This window comes from Colobus angolensis, unplaced genomic scaffold (genome assembly GCF_000951035.1).
Source record: "Colobus angolensis palliatus isolate OR3802 unplaced genomic scaffold, Cang.pa_1.0 Scaffold101, whole genome shotgun sequence".
Classification (NCBI taxonomy): Eukaryota; Metazoa; Chordata; class Mammalia; order Primates; family Cercopithecidae; genus Colobus; species Colobus angolensis.
Genome location: NW_012111031.1, coordinates 7383008 through 7389070, shown reverse-complemented (window position 1 = coordinate 7389070; position 6063 = coordinate 7383008). Strand labels below are relative to the sequence as shown.

Here is a 6063-nt window from a genome sequence, read left to right as displayed (position 1 = left end):
TCTTCCTTCCTTCCTTCCTTTCTCTTTCTTTCTTTCTTTTTCTTTTTCTATCTTTCTTTTTCTTTCTTTCTTTCTTTCTTTTTCTTTCTTTCTTTTTTTTTTTTGAAACAAAGTCTGGCTGTGTCACCCAGGCTGGAGTGCAGCAGTGCAATTTTGGCTCACTACAACCTCTGCCTTCCAGGCTGAAGCCATTCTCCCATCTCAGCCTCCTGAGTAGCTGGGACTACAGGTGTGCACCACCACACCCAGGTATATTTTGTGTTTTTTGTGGAGACAAGGGGCGGGAGGAAGAGATTTGTGTTTTTTGTAGAGACGGGCAACAGGGAGGGGGAGAAGACGGTGTAGGAGTTGGGAGGGTGTCTCACTTTGTTGCCCAAGCTGGCCTGGAACTCTTGAGCTTAAGCTATCTGCCCACCTCAGCCTCCCAAAGTGCTAGGATTACAGACATGAGCCACCGTGCCGGCCTTACCTACATTTTCTTAATGAGTACACAACAAGGTGCAAAATCCCAAGCTTTCTTAAATCAGGATAGATTATGTTGACTGCTCCCCCATCTACCGTGGCTGTCACTCTGTGGCAAAAGGAAATTAGATTCATCGGATAAGCTTTGTTTTTCACAAAGTAATGTGGGATGATTACCCAGTGCCCTGTGGTCTTCTAGAAGTTTGCAAATTGATTTTTTGATTATTTGTTCCAGTGATTTTCCAAGTAGTCAGTGTTTTTCCAAGTTATTCAGCTTTACAGTGTGGGTGAGTTAAAATTCATATTTGCTGTCATATTAGTATATGAAGTGTTAATGTTGTAATTATTTAGGATATTTTTGCATGCAGCATCAGATATACTCTGAGGTAACATATATATGAATCTGCATGACTATAAACACATTTGTTGAGAGGCACAAGGCAATTTTCATGCGGAATCCTTCAGAGTTGATGACTATATGCAAAAATGAAAGCATACAGGAACACATGGTTAGTTCAAATACCCCAAACAGGTTAAGCTCATCACTTTCTAGAAATGACTATATACGATGAATTTTTTAAAAAAAAAAACTTCAAGTAGAAAAATTACTACTGTGTTTATGTAGCTATACTGTGAATCCTGACAAAAATACAAGAGAATATTTTTTTGGCCAGGCACGGTGGCTCACGCCTAAAACCCCAGCACCTTGGGAGGCTGAGGCAGGTGGATCACTTGAGGTCAGGAATTCAAGATCAGGCTGGCCAACATGGTGAAATCCCATCTCTATTAAAAACATAAAAATTAGCTGGGCGCGGTGGTGCACACCTAAAATCCCAGCTACTCAGGAGGCTGAGACCTGAGAATCGCTCAAACCCAGGAGGCAGAGACTGCAGTGAGCTGAGATCGCGCCACTGCACTCCAGTCTGGGCGACAGAACAAGACTTTGTCTCCAAAAAAAAAAATTAAATGAATCTTCTCTGCACTCAATCCCCCTAAGCGCCCCTCCTTGAAGCCAGGATTTGGAGGGAGTGGTGTTTGGCTAGAGCACTATGCAGGAATTCAGCCTTTTGTGGATACAATCTAAAGTCCAATACTAGGGAATCAAAGAAATAAAATCTCAGAATAGATGTTTCTCGGGTAAAACGAGGGTCTCAGTTAAACGACTGCTAAGGAAGGGCCTTTCCAGCTTAAATAGTCTATGAATCTAAGACTATGAGGATGATGAATGGAAGTTATGGCAAAATGTTTTACAAAAATACAAAGCCATAAAAACGCCAAATATAACTTAAGTAACCATCTCCCCACAAAGTTAAACCTTTTCATATCATTAAGTACCTGTCTTCAGAAATATCTACTATGCTCTGAGTCCACTAAATATTACAGGCATCTCAAGAAAGCTTCTGTCAGATCCATGAGGTCAAAACTCTACTTTATGAAAATGAATGATTAATAGGATGAGTAGACTTGACAGCCTTCATATAAATGGAATTCACCTGCCATCTGAAAGCAGTTTTGTCTTGCTTTTTGAAGACAAGATCTCACTAGCCCAGAATGGAGTGCAGCAGCAATCATAGCTCACTGCAGCCTCGAACTCCTGGGCTCAAGCGATCCTCCCACCTCAGCCTTCTGAGCAACTGGGACCACAGGCAGGCACCACTGCCCGGCTAATTATTACTATTTTTTTTTTTTGAGACTGTGTCTCCTTACGCTGTGCAGGCTGGTCTTGGTCTCCAATTCCCACTCAAATGATACTCCCACCTCGGCCTCACAAAGTGTTGGGATTATAGCCATGAGTCCCGGCGCCTGCCCTGAAAACAAGTTTAAAACAAACACACAGCTTCTGCCTGGCAGCCTCCAGCATCAGCTACCCTCCCTGGCCTTGCCCCTTAGACTCAGGAGCTGTGAGAGCTGCCTAACCCCTTCTTGTTTACCTAAACCCTAAGAAAAACTTAAATCATCCCTGATTAAGCACTCTGTAATATCATCTGAGTAAAATAATCTAAAATAATAATCAAAAAATAAAAATAGGCCAGGTGTGGTGGCTCACGCCTGCAATCCCAGCACTTTTGGAAGCCTAAATAAATAATTAAAATAAAAATAATTTTATTATTAGATAAGATTATAGTGGGCCGGGTGCAGTGGCTCACGCCTGTAATCCCAGCACTTTGGGAGGCCAGGCGGGCGGATCACGAGGTCAGGAGATCCAGACCATCCTGGCTAACACGGTGAAATCCCGTCTCTACTAAAAAATTCAAAAAATTAGCCAGACTTGGTAGTGGGCGCCTGTAGTCCCAGCTACTCCGGAGACTGAGGCAAGAGAATGGCGTGAACCCGGGAGGCGGAGCTTGCAGTGAGCCAGGATCGCGCCACTGCACTCCAGCCTGGGCGACAGAGCAAGACTCCTTCTTAAAAAAAAAAAAGGTTTTAGTCTTTATTTTAGTCTTTAAATATAGTCTTCATTTTAGGTAATAACATCTCATCTAATAACAAAGGGATGCATTTATTTGCATGACAATTGGAAACTGTCACACGTCAATACTAACACTTCTAATTCTAATCTAGCATATCACAAATTCTTAAAGTTTTTTTAAAACACAATGTGTCAAATAAATGTATTAAGAGGAAAATGTGTTGGTTTTGTTTTGTTTTGTTTTGTGTTTTGCCATCGACTGGAGCCTCAGTATTTGTTATGACCTAATTTTCTTTCCCACCTTCCAAACTGGTTTAGTTAGCTCTCTGCATCCCAAACACAATAGATTGTTCATTGAACTACCCTGTCTTTAATAATATGTATTTTCTAGAAATCTTGCTGTCCTAGAATGACTTTAGGTAACTTAAGAGCCCTGTAGTGCCTCCCTCCCTCTCCCGGCATCCTCCTGTCTAACAACAACAAAAAACCCTATAATGTTCTAAAATTGCATCTTTCCTTTTTCTTTCAAAAAAGAGCACTCTTTTGGTCATTTGCTCATCTCCACAGTACAAGGAGAAAATACTGGAGAAAACACAGCGGGTGTATTTCGGCATGCAACCGCTCGGTTCCCCCGCTTTCCTTCACCTCAGCCCTAATCTCTCATTTCAAAAACTGACTTCACGCTGTTGTCAGCTATGTCCCTTCCGCCACCTGCTGCAGGTGGCTGGGGTCTGAGGAGGTTTGACCCTCACACCCGCATCAGGAAGAGGTCCTTGGTTCCTTTCAACCACGATGCGTCCCGCGTGCTTTGAAATGGATTTATAGTTTTGGCTAAAAACTTGCCTTCTCCGCAGTAATGAGAATCTAAATTGACTAAACGCACGTTCTAAAACTTTGCCTTTCCCACACCGGGAGTCGAACCCGGGCCGCCTGGGTGAAAACCAGGAATCCTAACCGCTAGACCATGTGGGAGACGACAAAAAGCCCGCCAAACCTAGACAAATTGAGTCTTCTCGGTCGGCTTCCGCCCGCTCCATCACGTTCGTCCGTAGGCGTCAAACCTCCTCCTGCGCCTGCGCGGAGTCTACAGCTGTTTAAACTGCTCAGGTTCGTATTCTCTCCTTGCAGGGGCCTTTGAATCTTTCTTCAATCTATACTCGCGTCTTTGGTGATCTCATCCAGTCTCCTGGTACTAGGTGCCATGTCGACACCAATGTAGACACTAGATTGGATGAGTCATTGTTCACAGTTCCTCGCAAGAGCTCCTGCAAAGTCCGAAAGAACTGGGGTTTGAACGTTAGAGGCTGGTAAAGAAGTGAGGACCGCGGGGCGATATAACACCGCGCAGTGGAGGCCACGCTGCACTGGCCAGTGTCCCCCGACAGGGTGTGTCCCACAGACGCTCAATGCCTTGCCTGAATCTGTCCCTCCCCTCAGCGCTGGTCCAGGCTGGCCACAGGCACCACCCCGTCCCTGAAAGTGGATCTTTTTCCTCTGAAAAAACAGGAATGAGGACTGCCCGGAAGCCTGGAACATTCCAGGTTCTGATGACCCAACGGCTAAAGGCAGGATTTGTGTCACCGAAAGCAGCCAGTGGCGGTCTGTAAATGTAGCTTAGAAAAGTGGAGAAAGTCTCTTACTGCAGGCGTTCATGATAGATGGAAACTCCTAGTGGTTTCCAAGGCCCTTTTCGATTTGAAGCATTTCAAGGGAGCGGTTGATGCCTTAGCAGTCTACTGTTTGAGTTAGGGAAATGCAAAGTCAGCCATTGGGGATAGCCGGCGGAGAGCAGCTGTGGCTGTGGTGTCCTCAGTGGCTTAAGCTACAGATAAGTTGTGTTTATTAGCAGAAACACTGTTAATGGAAGTCTGGGGACAAATTGTGGAAGTTTCAAAGAGTTCAACTAGCAGAGGATACTTTGAAGCCCATTTAAAAGCTAAGATCACTCCTCACTCCCCCAACTGCCCAGGGACTTAGAAGGTCCTCCTTCTCCCTCTGAGGGTAAGGTTCGTCTGTGACATTCATCCTCAACAGAGGAGGGGCGGGAAAAAACTGGAAATAGAAATTGTTCTGCCTTGCACTCATTACCACGATGAAGCTCCCCACCAGGGAATGAACATAACCCAACATAATTAAAAGTGAATTTGGGCCGGCGCGGTGGCTCACGCCTGTTATTCCAACACCTTGGGAGGCTGAGGAGAGTGACTCACATCTGAGGTCAGGAGTTCGAGACCATCCTGGCCAACATGGCGAAACCCATCTCTCTTAAAAATACAAAAATTAGCCAGGCGTGGTGGCGTACGCCTGTAATCTCAGCTACTGGGGAGGCGGAGGCAGGGAAAATCGCTTGAACTGGGGAGGTGGAGGTTGTAGTGAGCTGAGATCATGCCACTGCACCCCAGCCTGGGTGACAGAGTAAGACTGTCTAAAAAAAAAAAAAAGAGGAATGTGGCTCTGAAAAAAACCAGAAGCATTGACAGCAAACCTACTCTGTGTATCAGACACATGCAAATGTGTTTATTTAATCCTCATAGTGTACCTATGAGGTAGGTCTTACCCACATTTTAGTTGGTTCTTCCTGTACTATCTTTGAACAGAGTACATAATTTCTTAATCAGACAGCTGCTTTCCTTTTGAGGATATCTGCTTTGGAACACCAAAGAAAACTCTCCAAAACAAACGCCTTCAACTACAGAATACCTGACATCTGTGGTTCTCAATTTAGGAGCTCAGATTTCATAAATAACTTTTCAGCTTTATATTTCCCTTTGATGAGAATTCTTTTTTAAAAAAGACATCTTACTGGTTTTCAAGATCTAATTTCTCACAGTAACCCATTCATTGGACGGGCACCATCCTTAGGATGTAACCAAAATGTGAATTTACTTTTGGTTTCTCACGATCCCTAAACTGAAATTTGTTCCCTTTTTCTCTTTACCAGTGGATGAAAACTCGAGCAGTAGCAGAAAGTCCTATGGTCACTTTATTTTTATTGTTTATGTTGAGACAGGGTCTCACTCAGTGGCCCAGGCTGGAGTGCAGTGGCTCAATCTTGTCTTACTGCAGCCTTGACCTCCCAGGCTCAAGTGATCCTCCCATCTCAGCCTCCCAAGTAGCTGGGACTGCTGGTGGCACTCACCACCAAGCCCAGCTAATTCTTGTCCTTTTTGTAGAGATGGGGTTCCACCGTG

At 44.5% G+C, this 6063-nt stretch overlaps 1 non-coding gene across 1 annotated transcript; it reads right to left on the bottom strand.

Annotated features, from left to right (window-relative positions):
• Positions 1–3772: 3772 nt before the first annotated feature.
• TRNAE-UUC lies at positions 3773–3844 on the bottom strand. The gene has a single exon. It is a non-coding gene; the product is annotated as a tRNA-Glu (tRNA).
• Between the last annotated feature and the right edge of the window lie 2219 nt (positions 3845–6063).